This window comes from Anopheles arabiensis, chromosome 3 (genome assembly GCF_016920715.1).
Source record: "Anopheles arabiensis isolate DONGOLA chromosome 3, AaraD3, whole genome shotgun sequence".
NCBI lineage: Eukaryota > Metazoa > Arthropoda > Insecta > Diptera > Culicidae > Anopheles > Anopheles arabiensis.
In genome coordinates, this window is record NC_053518.1 from 88,097,079 (window position 1) to 88,124,833 (window position 27,755).

The 27,755-nt window shown below is 46.0% G+C and overlaps 1 long non-coding RNA gene across 1 annotated transcript in view; it reads right to left on the reverse strand.

Annotated features, from left to right (window-relative positions):
- Positions 1-16,171: 16,171 nt before the first annotated feature.
- Positions 16,172-27,755, reverse strand: part of LOC120902043 — a 40,388-nt gene continuing 28,804 nt past the window's right edge. Inside the window, exon 4 of the long non-coding RNA XR_005739368.1 lies at positions 16,172-16,365. This is a non-coding gene — a long non-coding RNA (uncharacterized LOC120902043). The remainder of the gene's footprint in view (positions 16,366-27,755) is intronic.

The following is a 27,755-nucleotide window of genomic DNA, read 5'->3' on the forward strand; positions in this document are numbered from 1 at the left end:
GTCTAAACTTTTCCGTCTCGGCTGGTCACCGCGCGATCGTGCACTTTTCCTTTGTCTTTCGCTTTGCCATTGGATTGGATGGTGCTTCGAGGGGCAGCAGACACACTTTATCCGAGTAGGCGAGGAGAGCACGGTGCATCGTTGCATGTGCTTCCGGCAAACGCGTTAACAACACACGCTGAAGCGAGCTTTTCGTCGACGATGGAAATTCCTTTCTATTGACGGCTGTTTCGCAAGGAGGATCGTTTTCTCATTTTTTGTAACGCGAGCAGCCGATGTCGTTTGGCCGTTGCTTTTGTCATACAAATCGCGATTGGATTGCTCCTTGGGCGATAATCGAACTGAGCGGTATGGTGGCGTACCATTTGGCGAGGAAGATTGTTTTGTGCATCACCATTTGTGTTGGGTTTTATAGGGGTTTACAGGTACTTTTCAATAGAAATCAATGTCAATCTGTAAACCTTTTGTTTACACTTTGACACTAGCAATGCCTAGACACTCAATTGACATTTTCGAGCATAGAATATGGAAAATTCGAACAAAGTACCTTAAACATGCGCCTTAAACTTTCCTTAAACGGCATCAGTTTAGGCGAATTTTAAAACAGGTCCTTTAAAATCGATGGTGATGCGATTTTGCCGGCAAATGGCGTTTCCGATCGTTGTTTTTGATGATGTAGTTATTTTATACTTTAAAAAAACAACGAGTTTTCACAAAATAACGCCAAACACAATTTGCATTTGTTATTAAATACAGGGTTTCCCACGATTTATTGGTGGGTTCCCATATTTTTTCGGTGCGTTCCCACGATTTTTTGGCCGTTTCCCAGACTTTTGTGGTCCAATTGTATTGATATCCAATCGGAAAATACCAATGACTTATGGGAACGACCCAAAAATCTATGGGATACAATCAAAAATTCGTGGGAACGCACAAAAAAATCTTGGGAACTGACCAATAAATCGTGGAAAACCCTGTAAAAAACCAAAACAAATGAATGTAATTGTTCAAACTCGACGCCATCGTCAATCGATAGCAGAAGTTCTAATTTACAATACAATCACAACATTTTGGCACTTTCAGCACAGTTGATCACACAAAAATCCACAATTTCAGAATACCTTAACTTCAAATAACTCTTGGAAAGTGTTTCTACTATCCGTTGGATCAAAGGAGCGAAGAAAATCATATTGACGATAGTAACCAACTTCCAAAGAAAACGGAATATGTTAACTTCAACCTAAAAACCCCTGTAAATCCAATATGAACAACGCTTCATCATGCTGACAACGCTCCAACACGCTCAGCCCGTACGCCTACCGAGCTGACATTAACCAAAGTTTACATTATCCACTGTGTACTGCCGGCCCTCCCATTCGATTTTGACCCCTCAGTCTCGAAGTGAAGAAAGTTTGCTGTGTGCGTGAGTGTATCTAACCTCTCAGCACATCCATCGCCGCTCGCTCGCTTGTCTTGTCGGTTTTGCTTTGCGTCAAAATCCATCAGAGCATCACAGCACAGCAGGATCACTCTCGGCAGCGCCGAGCGCGGGTTTGCTTTTGATAAGTTCCCGCGCCTCCAGGCTCCCGCACATTACGACCAACCAACGGTATGACACAGGCACGAAGGTTATGCTGAATATTCGCCATCGCCGGCGGGCTGCTACATTGCAGATTCTCTGGCGCCAACAAAAAGCCGTCGAATGTGATGTGCAAGACCATGTGCTTTGCAGTGCTGTATTTTTTTCCCGCATTTTTTCCCCGTTTCTTATTTACAACACCACACGCATACACGGTTTTGTGTGCAGTATCTTTTTTGGGCATGCCGTTTTACGAGCCGAAAGGAGAGAAACGATCTTTTTTCTTCCCGTCCACGTCCGATTTTGTTCGTTTTAATTTAGCACCGAGAGCGTTCTGGTTTCCCCGAAACACTTCACGTTTTGGGACGTACAAGTCGGAGCAGATTCCAGCTGCACGGTGGCTCTCAGTAGTACAGCGATGGCCGACAACGCACACCAGCCAGACATTTGAACCATTTTATTCGATTTGTTTCGCCCACGGTGGTTTGCTATCCTAAACCCATTAAGCGTTTCTCTCCCGATCGTTTCTCGTTCGGTTATGGTTCGGCCCGGGGTGGCTCATCTTGCTGTACTGCCCAACCCAACTAAAGACACACACAAAGACAGTACGATCGTTAGAGAAGGTCCTCTCATTGGCCTCCACGCTTTGCTTCCGCCCTCCCCGGGGGACGCTGCATATGTCCCTCCGCTGTCACATCCAATTGAAGGCCATTTTTCATTCGCTCAAAACCAAGAAAAGCTGCTCCATTGCCTTGCGCTTGCTTCTCACGAAAAACCAATTCACACAGCACAGACACGAACACACGCCCAAAAAGGAAAAGGTTAAATAAAATGAAACTGAAACGAGCTTCCATTCTGTTCCATTCTGACGGGCAGCAGCAGCTGAATGGATTCACCGTTTTGATTGCACCAAAAAGCAAAAAAAAAAAGGAAAGCAAAACGGAAAAGCGTACTGCTACACACCCCACCGGCGAAACGCTTTCCGAATGCTGCAGCAGTCAGCCGTTTTACTTCGATCTGTATGCCCGATGGTTGCCGCAATAAAGTGAACACCGGAAGGCAACGCACATACACACAAACACACAGAGGCGCACACAGTGGCAGCAGCACAAGATCACAAATAGCGAATGAATTAAACATTCGAGCACACTGCGGGGCAGCCATCGGCAGTATAGAGGGGAAGCTTTGCTGAAGCTTCATTCTTTCTTCCTGGCTTTCTTCTCGGTGGCTGTTGGCTTCCTTTTATTTGCCCTTCCGGAGCACACTTTAGGCACGGAGTCGCCCAATCTCGGGGCAGCCCAATTTGTAGACTGTTTATGATTCCGATGACGATCCGATACGTTCGCTTTTTTCTGTCCTTTCTTTCCTCTCGCTTTCCGCCTGACTCGTTTGATAGCTCCGTTTTATTAGTGTCTAAATCGGGGTGAGGGCAAAAAAACCATGGAAGCATTGGGCGTGATAAAAGCAAGAAAACTAGTCGAAATTTGTGTGAGCGATTTCCCGATGGAAAACTCATGCACAGCAGCAGTGCAAAGGAGCGTAAGAAAGCAGCCGTTTGCCTTAGAGTCAATAATTTAGGCTCATCTCGTTCCGGCTCCGTTTGGCGGGGGCCACAGCGCTTTGAGCCCCACAACCGACCCACAGCGCACTAATCGTCACGACGGCCCAAAGGAGGGAACCGCTTTTATCGCCCGTTTGAGCAGAACTGGCAAGGCAGGCAAGTGCCACGGTTTGAAATAATCATCGAGAAATTGAGTGAAGGCAGTGCAGTGCGCACAGCCAGCGGCCGGTAACGAGCGACACGATCGCACCGTAAAACATAACGATCGGCTCCTCATCATGCCAATCGGAGATGAGATGCCTGCTGCCCCGGCAAGTGATCCACTGCGAGTGGATGGATGTGGAATGTATGATGAGCTTTCCTTTGCTCTCTTTCAATGCTGTTCTCAAAGAGCCCGAAAAAAGAAGACAGCAAGCTACCTTTTTTTATTCTTCTTTAAAGCCAGCAAAGTTACATAAAAGCGCAACTTTAGTGGTATTACACATCTTCCAGCCAAACTACTTCCATTTCTTGCCATTCCCGCCTCAATGCGAGGCCTTTCTTTAATGTATTGAAATAAAACAGAAACAGACAGTTGCCTTTTTTTGCGGATGAAAAACATTGAAATCGGTCTGCCGCCAACCAGCCAGCCAGCCAGTTTGCGATTGCTAATTTATGGCCCCCCATTTTTGCCGAAACACAAGCCTCCCAGAACGTTTCGCCAAATGTTCACCCCGCTCTTCTGCATCGATGAGTGTGTGCCAGCATTGCTGCGCTCGGCCGGTGTATTTTTTATGGTGCGGGAAAATTCATGGCAAATGCAGAGAAAACCCCATGCTCCCATGCACGCGCACATACAATTTGGAAAGAAAATAATAATATCGAATTACACACATGCAATACACACATACACAGAAGAGAACTGCAATCTGAAATGCAGAAATAAAATACTGTCACAAAATAAAAAGCCCCCGATTGGTGCGGCGGAATTGTTTTTTAATCGTTTATTACATCAACGACGGGGCGTTTTCATGTGTGTGTGTTTTTTTTTTGGTGTTATTCCATTCCTCTGATCCACACACACACAGTAGTAAAACATTAAATAAATGTGAGAAGGGAGGGAAAACACAGCGTAACAAAAGCACCTCCGAGGAGGTATAGAGAGAGAGAGAAGGAACTGGGAGGAAAGGCGAGGGCAATATTTTCACATTCCCTGCATTAATTTGCCATTTCACTGGGAAGCGCGCGGCAAACGGCCATCCGTAACAAATTCGGTTTTTATTGCGCCGCAGCGCCAGCGCCAAAATCGAGCGACCCGGTGGTGAGTGTTCCCCGGCAATCGTTTTCCACCGCTATGTCAACAAGCTCGGGCAAACACATACGCATGCCGTAGGTGCGCACCTTAGGCTCACTTTCATGAGTACACAAACGAACACACACACACACTGGAGCAGAGCGTGTACAAATATTGTTATGTTATTCATGTTTCCTGAATGTTTGTCTCACTGCCATCACCACCAGCCCCATGCACTCATGAATGTGCTAAGGATAATCCTTATCAAGCGGCACTTCTTACGTATTACCTTCCCGTGTTCCACGCTTGGGAGTAAGTGTATATGCTGCTTCATGGGTTGTAATATTTTATCATGTTTTTCCTCCTTCCTCTACCGGTACCGGCTGGCTTCACGAGTAGTACCGGTTTCCTACCTTTGCCACTGTCCCGTCCCCACTTAGGGTGTCATAATCTCTCCGAACCATGCAGGAAATGCTTGGGAATGTGTATCTTCTTGCGAGGTGTACCTCGCGTAGAAACATGACAGACAGCGCACACGTTAGAAGGAAGGGCACGGTTTAACAACGGGAGCTGCTTAAGTGTTTGCCAGCATTCAAGCGACTGCAAGCGACTGATCCGAAATATGATGATCGTGTTGCGTTGATGCTGCTGCTGTCGCCCTGATGATTATGCCAGGCGTGGGCAGGGGTGGTGGTGGTGTTGAGAACATCCTTCAACCAAAACCCCCCCAGCCCTCCGGCCAGTCGGGGTACGGAATAAAGGCAACGAGAAGGAACGGCTCAGCTCTTACAGCTCAGGTTTTATGGGGACGACTTCTTCCAACAAAACCGAATCGTACGGCACAGTCGTACCTTCGTATTTGCTCTGATAAATGGTTTTTCCCTTTGCGGAGGGCTCATTGAGGGAGGGTCTGCACGAGGCCAAACCATCTGGCAGGGGCTGGAAGAATTTAATTTGCGTTATAGTCCAGCCAAGGTTGCAGCAGCCACACTTGGGAGCGGCAGCGGAGCCATAAAACCGTCGCCGTCTGACGACTAACGACGGCACCACAGCTAGTCGGTTTTAAATCATAGCCCAATTTTCATTGCTTTTAAGATGCTGCAACATTAATTCTGAGCACTGACCCCCCCCCCAAAAACAAATACCTTTATGGGAGGTTTTTAGTATGATGAGTACGGGGAAAGCGGTCCGAGGGCAATTCAAAATATGATCCGTTTTGCTCGGGACACGGCAAAGCTCGAGCGTTTTAGGAACGAATTCTCTTGCAGTAGGAGCGAACCCCCCGAATCTTCCCTTTTCCAGGAACGCATTAGCAGGCGGCTAGTGGAAATGTGTTGGATTTAGCACGTAATCCCCACTCAGCATCACATGGCGGCAGGCAGCTATTCCTGGCAATGGCCGAGCTTAGCACGACTTCACTCAATCCTTTTTCCGAACGATATCACACACACACGGCAGATTATGTTTGATTGAGTTTTTGCCTTGTCATAACACATAACATACACTACACCAGCACTGAGAAACGGTGCGATGTGTTCCGGAGTGCAAAGATGGTCCCTCGGATCTCGGGAGATGTTTCAAAGCAACAGCGACCACATGACGATGGGATCGGATCAAGTCGACTGACAGGCAGGAATTCTTTGGAAAGCGATGAGGAGAACTGACTGGAATAAATCCTTATCACCGATGTAGCACATTCCAATCTAAATAAAGTTCTTGCAAAAATGGGAAATCAAACCAATAATATCAACAAAAAAAACAGGATCGTGAGGCAACTTTTGAGGTTAAGACGTAGAGCACATTGCTGAGGGATTCAACACTCCAAGCAATTTACGACAACTCGATAACTTCCCAAACTGTAGATTCCAAACAGGACATTCATCGCATCATACCACAAACACACAAGCGCGCGTAATACTAACATGAGTGCATCGTTCTGTATATTGAGGTTTTTCCAATTGCTACTCCACACACGAAAAATAGAAATAAATATAGAAAGAAACGAAAAACCCGAATCACAGTTACAACATTCGCAAGAAATCGAATGAGCAAAGTTTGTGGAAAAGATAACTTTGGTGCCATTTTCCTCCTCGAACCGGCAGACACTGTGTACGTGTACGTGAGCGTGTTTCGTTCCTCCAAAAGAGCAGAAGAACTTGCTTTAACGAAATTCCTGAAGGGTGCTAAAAGAGGGGGGAAAGTGGCACAACCCGAAAAGCCAATCACCAGGATCCATTCCGTCTGTTTCCGGCATCAGCACACACCGGTATGTAGCTCGAAAGCTGACAAATGGAAAAGTTTTACCCTTTTTTTTTGAGAGTGTGTACGCCCGCACCCACACACACACACACACTCACACACACACACACACACACACACATTCACACCCACGTGCACGGTGTCCGTTTCACACCGTTGCCGTTGTGTCATCGCAGGAAAGCAGGCAAATCGGAAATACGTCCGAAGGGGGATCGCTCACGTAATCCTTGTTAATCGTATCGACGTTGTTAACGCAGCCCTCGCGCCAAACCCCGTTGGGGTCTGCCAGCGTGGGCAGCCGATCACACATTATCCGTGGGTCACCAGCAGCAGCATCAGCAGTGTAAATGGCAGTAGATGTAGTAGTAGTTAGCCCCAGATAAAGCCATTGCAGCGGGGGTCTCGACATCGTTAACATCATCACCATTAAGTACCATTAACTATCAACGATCACACGACACCGGGTACAACCTTTCGGGGTGTGCAGTGAGGGAGTTTTTTGCTGCTGTTCTCTCCTTCGTCGTGCTTGCGTTGGCTTTGGTGGACGTCATTAAGGGATGAAGGAGTAAAATGAGATAGAGGCTAATTGAAGCTCTCAAACAAATCCGTCCATTTATGGGATGGTTACAGCGTTACAAAGGTTTCATCATTTGACTTTAGGCCTAACGTTTTTAACATGGATTTTTCAAGCAAAACGGGTACAATATGGCGTGATGAATGAACTCAGATCATTGAAGCTTTAAATAATGCTCGTATGCTGTGAATTTTGCATACCTGCAGGCGCTGAGAGAGCACTTTAAAATGAAGTGTTTTTGACTGTATTAAATTCACCTCGAAGTACCGCATATTTATAATATAAAAAATCAATTAAAGTAGAAACAAATTCCAGATTGCACAAACTGTATTTCAGCTTCTGCTTGATATTAAAATCTAACTCCAAGTATTCTGTTGCTCAGTCGGTTGGAAACAATACCTTGTTCATAATTAAAATATCAACTACTCCACTCCATCGAGACAGACAATGGTGGGCTAAGGTTGCATCAAAGCAACGTTTTCTTTCCCTGTGCTGTGGTTGTGGTTTACCACCGCAACCACATTTCCCGTACAAGCGCAAAAGTCACTTCTCCAACAGGAAAAGCTAACGTTGAGGACATATTCTAATCCGGTACTGAAAGGTTTCCTGTTCTATCCCGCATCCTAGTTTTTGCTTTTGGACACAATGTATCGACTGACTGGGCGAAGATTAGGAAGCTGGAATGGGTCAGTAGTAAAAAATAAGTAAGCACAAGCTAGCGTCCCATCACGTTGCTGTTGCTAGAAACTTACCACAAAACTTCATTCACCGACGCAGCATTTCCCCGTAAGCCCAACATTATTACACCAGACGCAAGAAGACTCCCGCCGGCACTTTCACAACTACCGCACACTACCAGGAAGCTTTTCCTGCAAGCGCGTGTTTACTCTTCCGGCCCGATTTCCGTTTATGAATATTCATCGTTACCCGCACACAATCGCCCACGCCATCGTCCGGGACTGCTGCTTGCTTGGGGAAGAAAAAGGGCCGAGGGCACGCGGGACAACGGCAAAAGGATCCATCTAATCGAGCACACAGATGGAAGGAAGGTACTGCGTAGCGCGATGATGCTGGACGTTGAAAATTCGAACCACCCATCAGCAAAGAAACTTCATTCATCCATTTGCGTCACCCTCGCCTAGTTTGCACCCACTCAAGGATGAAAGGTTAAACAGATCGAGCACCACACCTCGGGCGAGCGAGCAAATCGAGGGAGTGAAAATCTTGCGGGCAGGGATTTGCCAATAGCAAATGATAATGGTAATTGATATGGCATTTCCGTTGGCGTTTGCGGTTGCGGCCAAGGTGTTGGAAGGTTGGGTTGAAACTGGGCAAAGTAAGCATCATCAGCAGCCGCAGCAGCAGCAGCAGCAGTGTTGGCAACTGCTGAACCGATGGAACGGCTCAATCCCGTACGCACTCGTTCGTTCGGTCAGGCACCAAGGAGGCGCCTGAATGTAGGCAAACGCTAAGCAAAATTGGCTACGCGGTCGGGATTTGCGTACCGAATGGGAAATTAATTCCCTTTGTGCTTATCGTGGTCCTTCTGCGCCACGAACACAAGCTGCTCTTCTCATTTGCGTGACCATCGTTTGCCTTTTGCGGGCTCGCTGCTCTGTCACGCACGCTCTATCTCTCTTTCTCAGCGAACGCAACGCGGCGTCTTGCTGGCGGATATACGTGGATTAGAGGCATTTGGGCTAAGTTGCTGCTTACGATTTAATCTCGCCTCTTTTTTTGTTTCTCCCACTCCATCGTCACAGTAGTGTGTAATCGTGGTTCGTAAAATCTCCGCCACGGTTTCCTGCTAGTTTTGCTGCAGCAATCAGTTTAATCAGCCCGAAAAGCTGCCGGCCCCGAAAGCTTCAAATCAATCTCATTTTGTGCTGTTGACTGACACGCCGTACAGAGGCAGACAAAACAAGTGACAAGCAATCAATCGGAAAATGCGGAATACTTTTTTTTTGACTATACAATCCATCGCATGGTATGGTGTGTCGCAGACATATTCGGCTCAACTCACAGTTCCCACCGCTCATGCGGGTCCATAATTTACGAACGCACATGCGGAGACGCATATGCAGCGCACAAGCATTGGGAGAAGCACGCGGAAACGCTGAAGCGCATAGTAATTTTGCTGTCGGCTTGAATTACGAAATTTACAAAATGGCAAACGCAGACAAACACACACAGTGGGTTGATGTGTGGAGCCAATAATATATGTGTGCCGCCTTCCTGCTTCCGCAGTTTCGTTCCACTGTTCGTCTCCACTAAACTCGCAACGGTCGATGCAGCATCAGCAGCAGCAGTAATATGCCAAATTGAATTATACCAACCAATGAATAGATGCCGAGTGATCGGTAATAAATGGGGATTGCCGAGCGTTGGAACGATAATATCATTACCGATGCAGCATTTGAGACTGCCTTCGCACACACCGGGTGGGTCACACACATGGGCGGCTTTAGGCCTGGGATGCGGCAGATCGTTTGCTATCTGCCTGATACTATTTAGCAATTTATTTTACAAGCTTCCCGTACCCCATCCGCACAGAGCCCTTATCTACCGGTGGAACTTTCTGTGTGCGCCTGGAGAGTATGCAACGCGCACCATTGCGGACTGTTAACTAGGTTTAATACAATTATTAACAACATATTCATTCCACTGTGAATGTGACATAATTATCGTTCTAAAGAGCGAAAGCACACACCGGTGGAAGCGGCACGGGGAATTGCTGTCAACTTTCTGCCGCACGCAGTCAGCGTTTGTAGAAATAATAATGAAACTAGCAGAAAAAAACGGGTCACATGAAACGAAATTAGCCCACTGGGAGTGTCACACTGTTGTGGGGGAGAGGGGGGGGGGAAGGGCGTGGGCGCTTATGAAAAATTAAACCCAAACTTTAGGACGAACAAAAATAAAAGTCCTACAAGGCAGTGGAAGACGCGTGTGCCCGGCCCGGGGTTTAAGTTGAATGCAGATGGGGTGGCGTTGTCGTTGTTAAAATTGTTTCACCTCGTACACACACACACCTACAAACACCTTTGGGAATGGCGCACGCAAACATTAGTATGCGCTGCACGTAAGTGTAAGCCATTCGGGGGAAAAAACGCCAAAAAAAGGATATCTTTCTCTAGCGTTCTTAACGCCCGAATGTAGGCAATGTGAGACGTTTCAAGGAAATCCTTCCATTTTTTTTTATGAAAACCGCTACAAAAAACCCACACATCTCGACTTTATCTGTGGTGAGCAAGTATGTGTGTGTGTGTCTGTCTGTTTGTGTGCACACGTACACGAGCCCGTGCAAGAAGTGGCATTAGGTGAAAGTGTTGTGTTAACACGACACACCAACACTAAATCCTCGCTAAGCTCACGCACATGCCAGGGAGGTTGTGGTGGCCGGGGCTCCACTTCTCGTACCTGAGCCGAGCGGTATCTTTTTTCTTGCTTCTCTAACATTACAGCAAGCTTGGGAGCAAACAGTCAGAGAATCTGCCGTTAATGAGGAGCGAACGAAGATGGGGAGCATCCCATGGGAAAGCCGTGACGAGGCGTCACGTTAACTAGGAGGAAAATGAGAAAAAATAGAAACAGACCAGGAACCAAGAACGGTGAACGGGATTACACGAGTAAAATGCCCGGTAATCCTGTAATTCTCCAACATCCGGTGTTTTGCACCCTGTTTTTTATCAGAGGGGGCTTCCATTTGCTCTTCCATCTTGAGAAGGAAATGCACAATGAGCAATAGCACCAAACACACACCTTTATCACGACCTCTGTTCGCAATTTAGTGTGTGCTAGTGTGCAGGGATGAGATTAATGTTTGAAACCTTGGGAAATAGGGAAAACGAACACCTACTTTTTTATCCAAAATTCGTTTCATTTCTAGTGAAAAGCGTAAATGGATTTTCGTTTTACAAGGCTCAAAACAACTTCTCCCGGAACCGGAGCTGGGCCGTCCTGCGTTGCTGACCTAAAGAGGGACACCATGCGCGGAGCACAAACGTCCCCGCGTAAACGAATATGAATCACGACGAAGATTTCACATCGGCCTTCTTGAGCTCTCGTCGGAAAAGCCCATTTTTCATCCCCATTGTGTTGCATGCAAAGCACAAGGACACGCGCACAAGACGCACCCTGCCAAGATGATGTGTTGCTTTTTGGGGCGCGTTGTAATGTGAAGTTCCTCCGGTTTTGTACTTTGCGCCGTAGCGGTAACCCTTTCACAAGGGGATTGGGAAACGAAAAGAAAATCTGCCACCGTCACTTTGCTCCTGATCGTTATTCCTGCCCATCATCGACCGCCGCCAAAGCAAACAGGCAGAAAAGTAGAGCGAGAAAAAAAAAACCTGCAAAAACCTGCCGGCGGTCGTGAATATTAGAGATTTATATCGGAACCCCACACACACACACACACACACCCGCAGCTACCGCCAATGAATGTGATTTTAATTTCAGATAAAAGCTGCCACGAACGTCGCGAGGGGGCATAAAACGAAACAGCGGATATCCGGGTTACGGGCCCGAAAGGATCTAGTCAATATGATTTTTCAACAGCAACAACAGCACAAAAAAATGCACTCAAATCGTCTTCGGCAGGATGCTATGCTTCTGTCCGCGTGGGGCACAACGCGATCTATCGTGATGATAATCTAATATTGGGGCTATTTTTTCCTCCATCTCAAGTGGCTGGCACAGAAAGAAACGTGCGATCCGTTGCTGCTTCGCGCGTCGCGTTCGTGTGGTGTCAAATTTGCATGTATTATTTTTTTTGCGGAGCCCCCACACCTCACCACACTGGACATACCAAAATGAAGAAACACAAAAAGCCTGCAATTTTCCTTCCCTCTGTATTGTTGTTTTTGCCTGTGATGCATTGCAGATACACTCTGGGGCAGTAGTTGTGATGCTATCGCGCGTTCGGCATTCATAGGACCGCCATCTCTGTTTTGTTTTTTTTTTCCTTTCTCTCGATAACCGTAAATCGATACCCGTAACCCAGTCAATTGCTTCCCTGCCCGGGGAACAATAAACCACTTCCGAGCGGTATAGTGCATACGCATAACGATCTCGGTGTTATCATCTTCTGCTGCTGGAGCTGTAGATGCCGTCGATCTCGATTGGCACCAGATCGCCGTTGGGTTTCCCTCACAAGCTCTCTCTCTCTCTCTTTCTCTCTCTCTCTCTTGCTCTCTCTCTCTCTCCCTCTCTCTCTCTCTCTCTCTCTCTCTCTCTCTCTCTCTCTCTCTCTCTCTGTCTCTCTCTCTCTCGCTCTCTCTCTGCGATACCACTTAATCGAAGCCGTGTCGAAGCTTTACGATGAGCACGAGCTTTTCGCAGTTTTTCCCACGCTACGAATGCTTTTTATGCCATCGACAGATTCAGTGCTGCTGCTAGATTTATGATTTTTTGCATGTTTGCAAATAACTGAGATTTTTGTGCGGATGAAAACGAACAGGAAAAAAGACATTCCCCCATTCGCATCGGATAGTGATTGGAGAGGTGACGATGAATATAAGGCGAACCTTTTTCTTGACTCGATGCAATGCAATCAAAACTATCTGGCACAAAGCATCATACACACACACACTTTCCGACTTGAGAAACGCCACACCGATTGCCATATGGTGATTTTGATTGCTTTGGAATATTGCATCAAGGGATAAACTTTCATACGTGTTCGCCAGCCAGCCAGCCAGCCAGCCAGCCACCAACAATAAATACATATGAGCCCGGCGTACGCTGCAGCTGTGCAGTGGTTTTTCCATCCACTTGCCACACACGTTTTTTTTCCTTATGCAGTTCCGCACAATCCACAATAAACCAACTGTACGGGAGTCACATATAACACAATAACGCAGCCGGACAAATGGCCGGGTTGTGTGTTGTGGTGGCATTTTGTATGAATACTAGAGTAGGCCTTTGCCGGAAAGTGGACCGAGGTGGGTGGCTTAATTGACTTCTGGAATGTCGGCAAGGTCCAGGCCAGCGCGGCAGCTAGAAAGCTACCAAGAAGAGGAGGAAGAGGAAGAAGAAGAAAAACAATGCATGATGCAACACACGCAAGATGCCTGGCACATAACGCCAACCCCAAACACGGATCTGGTCCTTTGCAGCGCACTGCAACCACACTGCGGTACACCTCGGCACGGTAACAACAAGAGGAGATGAGTGTGTGTGTGTGTGTGTGTGTGTGCTCGCATGAATGCTGCTCTGTTCGCTTTCTTCGTCCTTTTTGCTCCGCGCTCCCTCCCCTCACTGGGCAAAAGCGGCGTTGCACAAAGGCGAAACAATGCAGCTTACATTATGCTTGCCACATTCCACCACAAAACGATGGGCATCATGCTGGTGACTTCCGTCCCGTGCTGGAGCGGGGTCGCCCGGGTCCGGCGGAGAAGATCATTCTGTTACAACAATATTTCATTATTGCACTCGGGAGGTAGTAGTGTGTGCGTTTGTGTGGAAAAGGTAATGGAAGGTGCAAAGAAAAGGCGAAGTGCACAGTGCACCGTTTAGCTTAGCAATGAAAAGGGGTTGTGCTTTTGCTGCAGAGGTTCATTTTTAGTATCACAAGCAGCAGCAAACCGTACCAGTAGCTTTTAGTGAGCAAGAAGGAAACCTTAAAATAAAACTGTTGAACAGGAATTGTAAGATAAAATTGTAGTGCTCAATGTAATTACTAGTTGTGCAATGAGATGAAAGGGCTTTCATGATTGAAAGTATAACATAGAAGCTTCTTATTGAAGAGACCTCGTCGCTGCTACTTGCCAATAAGTTAGCAGTGCTTGTCGTTAATGCAACAATTGTTGACAGTTTGTTAGTCAAAAGAGAACGTAGGTTTGTTGAAGTCCAAAATTCGATTCAAACTGCAAAAATTTCCAAGGCAAATTATCCAAAATTGATAGCTAACAAGCAAAACATCGCATGACCTGATTTAATGATACTTGTGTAAATAAATAATGGTAAATCTAGGATAAGCGAGCCTCCAATAAGGTAGAACATGATCAACAATCCATTTATAGGTAAAAAAGCTCATTAAAGAACAAGAAAGAAAATTGAAGAAGTAAGTATTTTTATCTGATCTGTTAGAGGATTTAATTTTTATGTTATTATTTGTAGTTCTGTACCCAGGAAACTTTTCAATGAAACTCCAAAATCTCTTAAGTTTTCATGCACCACGAATTACAAGAATTTAATTCTATGTAAATATAACAAAGATCCAAAAGATCGTTTAATCGATAAGTTATCCTAATAGACTACTTTCTGCAGAGCACATTTTTCGAACAAGAACCTATCTTCCACGGATCCTATGACTCCTGAAGGATGTTTTGTATTGTTTACTAACATTCCTCCCGAAGCACTGCCAACAAACTGCACACATTCTTTATGAGGTTTTGGAGTAGTTTCAGATTGGTAGAAACAACCGCGGAAGAACACATACAGCGAGTCCTTTATTTCTTACCAGCAATGTTTCCTTTGCTTTACAACGACGGAAACCGATAAACCTCCGTTTTGGGAATCGCAGCCATACACTCCTGTACGTACTGTATGTAGACACACACACTCTAAAGCCACCAAATCCCTATTTTCTCCTCGAGCCATGAGCTGTAAACGATGTAGCTGCAACGTAAATGTAAACTTACGCCCTGTTTGCTTGCCTTCCCTCGAACGTTACAATGCCCTTCACCTGAAGGCCACCCATTTCTTTTTTCCCGGATATAGAAAGCGACTCACAGCGTTAACACACGCTATGTTATCGTTGGTATAGTCGGTGGTCTGCTCACAAACACAAAAAGAGGAAAAAAACCCCCCTATTCCACTCTCGGGGTTGCAATGAGGTGGCCATCACCCGGCCCCGGCACAACCACACGCCGGGACCGTATCCGGCCACGAAGCAAAGAGTAAGGTTATTTTCTCATTTTAACCACCAAATGCCACAACAGGCCCGCCACTACACCAGCCAGCCAGTGTGCACACAATGCGGGATATCTCCTCCGTCCCCCCCCCCCCCCGTGCTTTCCGGTTGACGTGTTGTAACGTTGTGGTAGAATATGGGTCCCATCACTGCATCAAGCGAGTAACGTCCCTCGTTCAATGTTGCCATGCGTTGATGGGCATGCTATGGCAGACGATGATGGCGGCAGCGACGACGGCGTACGCTATGTTGCACTGAAAAGCAGAATTACGTTTCACCCTTTTTCCCATTCCCCAAGTGCAGCGGGCGGGTGCACCCGGCACGTATCCCGACGCCAGCAAAAATGTCACGTCAGGCGCGTGTGCATGATGCAAAAACTGCTAATCTCATCGGAAAATGTCTCTAGCGCGCGTGCGTTTGTGGGGCAGGGCTTTGCGCAGTCAATTGCAGGTCGTTAGAGGTTGACTGAGCTTTCGATCCTGTACCGCCCGCCCTGCAGCCCATTCAGCCTGCATTTGCATCTATATCCGATTAAGCGCGGGAACGTTTTAAACCCTTCGTCGCTCGATTTACATATCAATGGATCGGGAGATGACGTTTTTTTTTGCGATGCATCTACCCTTCGAAAAGTAACATCGAGGTGCACTGATTCCAATCAGGATCAAGGGTGACCAGCTTCCGGGGGTGCACAGAATTCGCGCAACTTGGTCAGCAGGACTAAAACATCGAGGCGGGAGCTCTCTCTCTCTCTCTTTTCGGAAGCAATTAACTGCACAACCTTTTATCCGTTCCGCCGCGCTGTATCTCGCTCGACTTAATTCCCCATCAACGCTACGCGACGCGGTAGTACAATAACTTGTTAAGCCTATCAGAACTTTTACATCTGGGTGGGCTGACGGCAGTGACGAAAAACGAACGAACAAAGACCACTTCTTTTACCCCCTTTTTGTTGTTTCCTTTAGTTAGTGGTGTATGGAAAGGCTGATGACAATTACATACCTGTGACATGGTCTGCTAAATTGCAGCTCCAAACTGCAGTCCAGGACGCGCGCTGCTCGGTTGATGAATTTAGAAAAGCAAGTGATGTGATTGCCCACAGCCACGCACGTAAACTGGTGGTGAGAGTGCACTGTGTACATGGCGCAGTGGCGATGTTGATTCTCCGAAATTACAGCTGACTTTTGGTCACCACCACAGTCCGTACCTGTTTGGAGAAGAGGGCAATAGAAAGAAAGAGAGAGATGAGAAATGAGGTGAAAATTTAAATACATGCACGCACGGGCTCTTGCACAAGCACAGAGTTCCGAAAACAACTGCTAGTTGTTGTTTGTGGTAAAGAAGGTAATACACGTAGAAGGAGTGTGCCTGACCAGACCAGGATGGTATGAAGTAAACCTTAGTTGGTAATGGTGCATTACACCGTGCTGTGTTGCAGACATGTAGCAAAGCATATACCGGTACCGGATTAGGCTACACTCTACAGGCGTCGAGTGGTCCTTCAGAGCCAATGGGTGACTTAATTGTACGTTATGGTTTATCGAGTGTTGCCAACGAGCCATGTAATTAACTAGTGACCGTAAGAAGGCAATGTGACTCTATCGTTCAGAAGTGCCAGCTCCACAACTACTGTGGACGTGGACTTGGTTGCTTGGAAGCGTTTGGATGCTTCAGTAAAGGTTGCACGGAAATTAGTCCTACAAGTCTTTAGACATTTGTGTGCCTTTGAAGAAGTGGTAGAAAAAAAAAATATTTATTCAATTTTATTATTTTAGTTGCTGCTGTAACTACAAAATTACAAAATTAATGTGCTTTATTCACAATTAGCTTCAAACAAAATTGATTATCAATAAAAACTCCTTATACAGTAAATTTAAATACTTGGTTAGGATTGTGAAACAGAGTGGCTCTAATCCGTTTCCCTTAGATAACAAATGATACTCTGTAACGACTGTAATGTTATCCATCTAATCAAAAATCTGCCTACAAAGATGTAGAGGGAGTTCAAATTATTCAAAAGAAATGCTTATAACAAAAGCTGTATGCTCCAATAATACATCGCAATGAAACAACTGTTTAAAATTCAAGCTACTATTCTCCAATGCATGTATTTAACATTGTACCGATAATGAGAACACATATACAATTATTCTCCTCTGCATCACCAAAACCGAGACGAAAAAGAAATGTTTAATTGAAGGAAAATTGCATTAAGAAAATGGCCGAACCCCGTTCACCCCGGGATAGGATAGGAAAGCAAAGGCCGAGCAAATTATGCTTAACGCTCACTTCGCTTCGTCTTATCATTATCGCACGGTTGTGTGTCGCAGTGGCAAATTAAAAGCAATCACAACCCTGCAATGCAGACGAGAGATTCCCGTTCTTTGGCTGCACTTTCCGCTCCGAAGCTGTCCTTTAAGCTTGCAACAAAAAAAAAGGAACTGTTGAAACAGTGCTGGATATTCGCTTTTCCACCTAATCTCTAATTTGAATAGCTCCAGAGAATAACCACCGACTGCGCCGAACAAAAGCAAACATTCGTTGTTTTTTTTTAAACCACATCGTCGCGAATAGCTCCAAAATAGACTGCGACGACAGTGCGAAAGACTCACAATCTCAAATCCCCTTCCTAAATCCTCCTCTTCCTCCTGCGAATTCTACTTTGTTTGTTTGAAAAAATAAATTTCACCATTTTCGCTTCGGTTATGTGTGTGTGTTCATTTTGTTTTCCACTTTCAAACAGTTCGCGTTCGGTTTCGTGACCGCGTGCGGTGTGCCACAGAGACCACGACGGTGCCTTCTTCATCTACTACTAGCTCCCACTCACTCCTTTCCTGCCCCACAATTTGGTAATATTTATTTGGCCTCGTCACTCGACCGTGCCGAGTTTTTCACGCTTTTCCAGCTAACCTGACGGTGACTACCGCCACTACTGCGCTACCTCTACCTCTTCTTCGTTCTCCGGTCGAGGTCGACACGCCATAGGAAGAGCGCACCGACGAACAAGGATATTCTTTTATTTTCATTCACCATCTCTCTGTCTCTCTCTCTCTCTCATCATCCCCGAGCGTAGGTCACGCAGAACATTATAGTCTGTGCACACACACACCCTACTAGTCCGAGACCGATCACGGTTATTTCATTTTTGTCATAATGACGTTTTTTTTTTTCTTCTATTTTTATTTTCCCCTTCGGTCACACTCCCCGGAGCAATGCGCTTGAGAGGAGGGGGGGGGGGGGCAGAACGACGACTTGGTTCCTTAGCCGGTTCCTTCTAATTTAGAGCATGATTTTCCAGCTCACCTCCTTCGGTGTGGCGTGTAGCAATGGAGGGAGGGCTGGCTATAGTTTCACTGCGGCTGTTTTCTATGCTTTGCTACATAATCACGTAATTCCTTCCGCTTGGGCCAGTAAACAACATTAGCGTAATGAGAATTGTTAGCGAAAGCGGACGGTGCCACCGTCCGTATTGTGCTTTCTTTTCAACATTAACCGGTGCCGTGGGTTTTATTTTTCTCCTTTTTTTTGTTTCGTTTCGTTTTTGGTTAGCTGCTGAAGTGAAAATTTCGGAGTAATTGGTGGTGGTGGTCTAGGAAAATTAACTTCGCTAACAGCACACCAAGACCCCGGGTTGCTCGAGGTGGTCGAGTAGAGTACATTGACCATTAAAGAAGCACAAAAGCAGTACTCCAGTATTTTGTGGCGTGGAAGAAATGCACAACAACAACAACGAAAACACATCGTCTCTAGAGGCGTCAGCGTCATCACTGGACACTCTCGGGCACTCTTTCATTCCCGAAAGTGTTGCCGAATGCTACCCCACGTAAGCCAACCACGCGGTTAGGGAGTCAACTTCTTTTCCCGCTCATCGTCATCACCGTTTCTTCGTTTTCCAAGCACCCAAGCACAGAGCGCGCACTGGATCTCTTTAATTAATTGCTTCTCAATTAAATTTAATTTCACACCGGAACGCGGACCCGGTGTCAACTAATAGAGAGGTGGAAGGGCGGACTATCGCACCTCGCAGAGCAGCAGGACGAACTCCGAACATCGTCCGGTACGACCACTGGCAGCAGCAAAGGAGCAAGCGAGTGCTCCAAAGTGAAATTATACGGTTATTGAGATCGAAAGTTCAGTGCCGAGCACCGTCGGTCTGGTAGTTCGTACACTCACCGTGTAGGCACGTTTGGCGAACACCGTCGAACATAATAATTCTACCAGCCATTGCAGAAGGGAAATGGCGTGCGGTTTGTACAGGTGCTCGTAGAAAAAAGGGAGGGTTTTCTTTTCACGACGAGACGAGGCCCGTTTTCTCAGCAACGGGCACGATTACGGGCACGATGGTGCAGCAAATTGCAGCATCGACTGCTCTCTTATCCGTATCCTTGGCGCTTGCCAAGTGCTGCCGTCTGCCACAAAACCGCAAAACGGTAATGCAGGGGATGCCCATAACGAGCCGCACTGTATATATCACTAAATCAACAATCACATACTCCTTCCGAAAATTGCGAGCTGCACTCTAATGTATGAGCAGGTACGGATCCGATGTACTCCGAAACAGAAATGAAATGGCAAAGGGCGTGCCAATTTCAGAACGTGCCAACGCAAAACCCCATTCTCGTTTTGCACACTCCTGTGCCGTCTGCCGAATCGAACGAAAAGGGACGTCGTCGTCGTCGTCTGAGTTCGCACACTAGCTGCAGGCTGTCAATATGTCAAGAAGGATCCCCCCCCCCACTGCCACAAACCGCTCAACCCAGCGCTCAATCGACAAATGATGGCGTCTCTGCAGTTCGAGCGCCGGCAGGCTCGCCTCTGCCGGTGATTAATCATTTATTCAACGAAAGATCACTTCCGAAAATTATCCACCACGCGACGCTTTTGGATGCAAAACAAGGGCACCTGAGGGCGGTGGCGTGTCCAGGGAACAAGTGATTACTAATGGCCAGCGCAGGCAGGCAGGCTGGCTGGCTGGCTAGATGCAGGACCGAACTTCACCTGGTGCACAGATAGCCTTGGTGGTGGTGATGGTGTTATTCCTAGTTCGGTTGTTTGTCATTCATTCTGACACGCCCGGACACACCGGTAGCTCGAGCTCGCCGAGCGCCTCTGACAATCGCTTTCCACGTTTCCACGGCAATCGAACTGATGAGAGTAGAACATGAACATGGTTTCGTTGTTTGGTTTTGGATAGGACGTCCTGTTGGAATGCGCCACAATCATAATTCATTTTCTCGCTGGTCACTTTCGCAAATTAGTTTGCAACTCAGATCATGTTAATTAGCTCTTCGCTTTGTCTCTTGTGGCTCATACAACTCTTTCTCAACTTTAGCATGGATTGGTGCTGGCAACTGGGCCAACCCTTGTCCCTTAAGTCAACTGTCAATTGCATCCCGGACGAGATGATGATAAATTTAAAAGTGTGTGTATTTTTTTAGAAACTATGCTTTGCTATAGAAAAAAAAACTTTATAACGCTTTAGCAGCAGAATCTGCCATCCAACTTCAGAGTGACAGGGTGCGCCATCCTGAGCTGGCAGCCTTTCTTCTGCGGACACTCTACTACTGCTGCCGCCGCCGCCGCAGCAGTTTCATTTTCACGTGTCAACGAACAAACTCATCAACCGGACCGACCCGGGTCGACTCCCTGTTTTTTCGCTTCTACCTACTCTACTGCTGGCGCTTTGTTTTTGTTTCCCCAGCCCCACAACTCGACACGATGACGGCTACGGCCATGCCGTTGTGGTTGGTTTTTTGGGCGGCTCTGTGTGAGTGTGCGCTTTCGCGTTCCATTAATTTCGATTCAAATGAAAGACAAATTATGTAGCTCGGCTTCATGGCAGTGACACTATCGCCACCACCACCACCTCTACGAACTCGGTTGAATCACATAACAACAAAATACCACAACAACGACAAACGGCTCTCCAACGTATGGAGAGGAAGGTGTCTTGGGCTGCTGCTGTCACGCACCATAACAGCAAGCGCCACTAACTCCCGAAAAAGCTCGGAACAGCAAATGGCAAAACCACACAAACACACAGACACCCACTCCGTACTGGTGATAAATAGTGAATCACTTCAGCAATTTTGGAAAAGGGAGTGGAAGAGAAAATGCGTCTAGAAAGTTGCACAAGACACAAACAAAAGGGCTGTGCAGTTGTGTGGCGTTTCACGAGTTTAGAAGTCTCTTTACCGAGCGAGCGTCTTCGCTTAGTTCTCTTACCACAAAATCTAGCCGAGCGGGAGGCCCGCTCTTTCCAATGGGACAACTTGGACCACCTTACTCCTCGCCCCAAGTGTTTGGGCACTGTAATTGAGCCACGATACTTGTTCTGCTCCGGTCGGACATGCTATGCTGCCTTCCTTAAAAGACACACCACAAGAGGGCACTCTGCCTGTGTGAGTGCTTCTCGTGACGATCCATTTACTCAAACCTGGGAAGCGAATTAGTGAGTTCGTCGCCTGAGCACAGGGAACCACACTTTTTTGTTGTGCGCTATTGCGCTATCTCTGCTCTCTATGGCGGTGCGTGCTCAAGATGATTCTAACAAGATTTCCTACTTGCGACCGGTTTCTTTTGCAGATCGACAGGAGGAAAACTTCTCGCTTGCCTCTGATAGTCAACACGAGGACGTTCACGAGTACGTCCAGGGACAGGTTGCGTACATCACTATCTGATTAGAACGTACGGCTGCAACGTCTCGGAAGCTGTGCGTCCAGCTGGATGCGTATTTGTGTGTTTGCTTTGCCGACGAGACCGTGGATAAGAACCGGAGAGCATAATTGTGTTTGCCAAAGTTGATTCCTAGACAAATGCGTGCACAACACACGCACATACCGTACCCAACAGGTCGATTGGAGCTACTCAGACGACGCACGAACGACGACGAAGTGATACGCTTCTTGAGGTGGTTTGTCTTCATCAAATGCTATCACGTACAGCGTGCGGTGCCGTATCCTTTGGATGATTAAATTAGATGCGGATAGTTGTAATCTCCCAAGCGTACCCCGGAGCAGTAGTTAATTAAGCTCAATAATATGCATACAAGTGTATGTATGAATGCTGTAGGCACACCCCAGGGCGTATACTCGGTCTAGCGTTATACTAATTTCAAACATGATCTGCTCCATTTTCTGGGACGGAATAGCGTAAAATTATATTTAAATTTAAACTCTCCTGAGAAGAAAAAAAAAACTGGAGCTCTTTCAATTCACCTTAAGCACCGACATTGAAGTCTTCCAAGAGTGTGCCAAAAAAACGCCTTTTTTACACCAACATTTATTTCCATAATCTCAAAGTACGCCTGTTACCGCCATTTATCACGTGACAGAGCCAGCATTCAATGGCCCGTAAAAAAGCTCCAACTCCACCCCTGCACGAGTGCGTTCAGCACCACCACATCCACATATTCGCACATTGCGCTGTTGAATATTTTGCCGATAAAATTCGCTTTGCCCTTTTCCCTTCCACACCCGTCTCGATTGCGTCTTTCGCGGGGAGTTTGTTCGATCATTTGAAGCGAGATGCAAATTGTGGGAATTTATTCTCGTACAGGATAAATTATCCATTTCATTGCAAATGGCACCGTGCAGCAATCAAGCGAGCGGCAAGACACAGTTGGACGCAGGCGATGGTACAGGACACGCAAAACGAAAGGAACATCTTACACTGCTTCAACGCTTCTCCACATCAAAGGAAGTTTTGGAGTAAGACATACATATAACTAGAGAGAGAGAGAGAGAAAGATAGTGAAAGAGTCAGATAAGTTGGGTGCTATCCTTCACAGCTCTCTGAAATCGCTTAAATATCAATCCATATCCGCTCGAGCGTGGTTAGTGCGATGGAAAAACAAACAGACAGCACAGCAACCGCTATCTCGATCTATCTGTTTGCCTTTGCACGGTGAGATTGCCCTGATTGATACTGTGATCAAATCAGTTTGCATTTAATTAAAAACGCGCTGCGGACAACTAACTAACCAACCACATCAGGAATGGGGGAAAAAAGGGTCCAATTCAAAATTGGCTCAATCGATACTTTGTCGGCATTGATGACAGGGATTTATGACAAAAAAATGGGACATATTATTTGTATACATTTTTTCTTTGCTTTGCTGACGTGGATGGTCAAATAAACAACCTCCACTCCACGTTGCTGTGCTAAAAAAAAAACTGGCCAATCTATTTTGCCGATAATGTTGCTACTGCTCTTTTGGCACCCGACCACTGCTGCTGCTGCATTCGATCGTGATTTGAATTCGCAATCCGTTCGACGCAGGCCGGGCTCTCCCGCAATTCATTATCGTCGGTGCTCAAAATCAACATAAACTAACCGGTCCCGCAGTACTCGCAGTTGGCAAACGGCGTACACACACAATGCGTTAAGCGCAAAATCTCGGCTGATGTTTGATGAAAGGGCTCTTCCATCCCCAGTGCAGGACTTATATCCTCACGGCTTCGGGGGAGCTAGGAGCACGAGAAAAAAGCGTCACGCCCCACAGTACTCCCGGGAAATCGGGCGTGATTTGATGAGCAGCGGGACGGTACGTGATGAACGTGATATGAAAAATGTATATCACTAGCGTTAAACTAGCTTAGCAGGGCGAGAGCCAGCCAACACACGGTTTGTGTACGGTAGGCAGAAACCCCAACACTGCCGGGGATGGATTAAACATAAGCATTAAAATCGATTGTACCTCGCATTGATAGCAAAGGAGTGAGTCGATGGATGGAAAAATGACTTTTAAGCTGATTGCTGAAGCTAATATTGGGATGGTATGTAGTTATTTTGCTGGAGAATAGAGACTGTCCGACTTTCATTGAACTGGAGCAGCGTTCGGCAAAGTGCGGCTCGCGAGCCTCTTTGATTTTGAGAAGGAGGCTCTTAGTCGTTTATATATTTCATAGAAATTTCACACATTTTTATTCTTGGATTATCTCTTTGTTTCTTCACATAGAACTCTACATTTTTGTAGAATTTGGTAGCAAAGTTTGCCTACCCCAGAACTAGAGAAATTTCACGCCTTTTTGGCATTAACACATAGTTTTCTGAGTTTTTTAAAGATATCGGTCTGTTTTTTTTGTAGAAAAATGGCATTTTTTCAAATAAGTGGAAGTGGAAGTCTAAGGAACTGTCCAGAAAGCCTCCAAGTCACATGATAGGTAAAAATTTGAGGTATTCAACTTTTGTTGACTGCATATGATCTACTGCATATGATACTTGATCTAGTTAATCTTTAAACATAACATGATCTCAGGAAATCAATGCACAATACAAATAAAAGAAACGGAAAAATATACCCAACAATGAAAAAATAGCAAACAAAGAATAAACAATAAGAAATGTGCTCTTAAGTTTAGAGCTGAAACAAGAAATAGTAGCAATATTACCATTCTATAGGTTATGCTCTCTCTTTCTCTCTCACTAATCTTTTTAAAATTCGTTTACTACTACAATCCACCAGATCCTGTCTTCCTCTTCTGTTGTAATTTGAAGGCTCTACATTCTTTGGAGGATGCTTTCAATATCAAACGAAAATCATTCCAATGCCATCAAATTAGATAAAGATGATGGTGAGCGTTAACCTGCCAGAAACAGAAGCCGGCAAAGCGCGGAAAAGCCGCCCTCCGGAAAGCTCGCGCAGCAGCATTTTCTCATTACACTAAAAACCTGCCCGGCGCTAAATCGCCATGCCTTCAAGAAAGTGAAATGTAAACAGAGCACCGGGAACAGATCGAACGAACTTTGCAAAGCAAAACCGAGAATGAGATGAGAGTGACAGTTTTCCACCGGTCCGGGGAAAAACTTTTACACATTTTCCAGCATACCAGCGGCACACGCCACTGTGTGCGGCACTCCTTCCACGCGAACACTCATCAAACGCTCGGGTCGCTTTTCCCAAGGAGGCTAGGAAAATGGGCTAATTTTAACGATTGAAAATTGAAAACTCGAGCCACAATCAGCGGGAGAGCGAAATTACTTACTTGCCACCCTGTCAGCCCCGCAGCGTCACACCCATCAGCGATTTAGGGAGAATTCCCATCACACCCATCTTACCCCTGCTGCCCACTCTCTTTCACCCCTTTTCCATCCGCCCTTTTCATCCACAGCCTACTAAAGCTCGATTATTTGAAATGACGCGTTTGAAGACGCGCGTTTTCCCGTTCGGTTCGGTAGGGAAAACGAGGCAGCGGGAAGTGGGTCGGTTTTTGGCCAACGAAAGCGAAACCCAATTGCTTCGTTTCAATGTTATGCAAACAAGAGAGCAGTTTAAGTAGTAGTAGAAAACAGTGGGCGGCTTTGTTGGTTGCGTTTTCTTTGCGCCCAGCGCTTTACGCCTCCTGCTGGTCAAATGGATTTCCGTTTTGGCCCGCAGCAACAGCACAGCGTCGAAGGTTTTTGTGTTTTAAGAAATGAAGGTACCGTTTTTGTGTTACTTTCTTTGTGCTGATGCTTTTTTTTTGCCGCTTGGTTCTTGCGCTCAAAAGGATTTAATAAACCGGCGGAGGGAAACGAATTATTCCCCGCGCTTTCTGGAGCTATTCGTGGACACAACGTTAGGATTACGTCGTAGCGCCTGTCGGTAGCAATTTATCGTTGGAACCTGTGTCCTCGACCCGTCCCAGCGATGGTTTGGAAAGGATTGCAAATTTACGCTAACAGAATCAAGCGGGCTCGATTTAAAGTGGAAAAACAAACAATGGAAAGCGATTCTATCCAATCAGCAGTTTAGTGCCGAGTGGTCCCAAAGTGCTAGGAAAAAATAATGCTGACCTAGGCGGGGCATATTCGTGTCACGAAATATCAATCAGATAAGTGAAGGCGAGTAAACTGTTTTTGGATCTTTATTTTATACAGGAATTTAAAATCAAACGGAAATAAATACCGAACTTATTTGTAGTATAGATGAGTTAGTACAAAATATACCTTCTATAGTAAACCTACTAGACATACACATTGCATTAAATCATATTAGTCTATATCATTAAATCATATAAGATAACGCAAAGCGTGAGTTGTTACGTGAAAGGGATAATGGTAGTATATTAAATGCAGGAACAGAAAACAAACCAACAAAGCCCCACCGAATGATAATCCCACAATAATCAAGCTCTGACCTTTATCATAAATCTTTCCCGTGACCCTCGACAGCAAATACCTTCGCTATGCCGGACTGGTGGGGGCAAGAGCCCACGGCGCATACCTGTGCACACACAACTAACTCGGCTGCAACTCCGAAAGTAATGTGAAGGAAACCAAGTCTTTTTCCTTTTGGCTCACAGAGTAAGAGCAATTTGGAGCAAGCCCCCATCATTCCCGGCACAGAGCTGGGCGCCGGCATTTTTGCGCGTGTATTAATCCACCATTTGGCAAGATTTATTGAAATGTCCTGCAGCCTTTTCCGGTTCCCATTTTTCGGGTACCACGACCGTGACCGGAACTCTATTACCGGTAGAGTGAACAACAACAACAAAAAAACGCACGATAAAATGGTGTGGATAAAATGGAGTACCGAAATTTCAACAATGTTGGTAGTTCTTTTCCTTTTGGTACACACACACTAAGGGTTCGCTGAGGATATAAACCAACACACACACCATTTCGCAACATTCATCTCTTAATAAATAGATTGCAAGACCTTTGTTGCTGTTGCTGCTGTAAGCATGTTTAAATTCGGAAACTTTAAAACTACGCTTAACTTGTCGACACGTCGCTCCAGAGCTTGCGAAACTGCCGAGCGAAGATAATGCGAAACCAAGCAGCAACAAAGGCGTGGAAAACTTCAATCAGCTGTCTTGCAAACCAGCAAGACAACATCTTACCACTGTTGTTGCTGAACGTTTCGACACGGTGGTAAGCATAAAATTTACATTTTACAACACCCAATGCCGTCCTAATGGCTGTGTTCTAGCGTTCCTTTTTCCTAGCGGAGATTCCCGTGCACGATATGGCTCCTAGAAATTGTTCTTATCATAACCGGAACATGACAGCTTCGCAAAAGCTACATGCAAAACACGCGACGCCCAAGGAAAACTTTCGAGCCACGAGCCACTTTGCGAAAGCTTCAAAGAAACACGAGACTTGACTCTCGCTCAGCTCAAACCGGCAAACGGATTATGGGAAAGGTTGTACACAACAACGCACATTTTACCAAGATGTATCGCTGGTATGTTGTACTTTTCTTCTAGTTTTTTTTTTTTTGAGAGCACTAAAAATGAATATCTTCCATCAACAAACACGTGAGCAATGTCAAATAACAAGCCGCCCACCAGGAGTACCAAACAGGAAAGTGTTTCCAAAAAACATTCCCATCGTCACATGGAGGTGGTATTGATGTGGTGTTCGTTATTTCATTGCGTATTTGACTTTTCCACAAAATTCTTAGTCTTGTTAGGAAAATAATTCACCTACGGAAGGTTCAAACATCATGCCCACGAATGAGCGCAACACACCGATGTACAGAGATTGCGTAAAATGATGTAAAAGTTTAATGTCGTCAGTTACGAGGTACTCACCGAAGCGTAACTTTGGTTGTTCTTGGAAATCCCTCGTGGTGTATTTCACTCCCTTTTTTTTTGCTTACTGAAAGGTGTT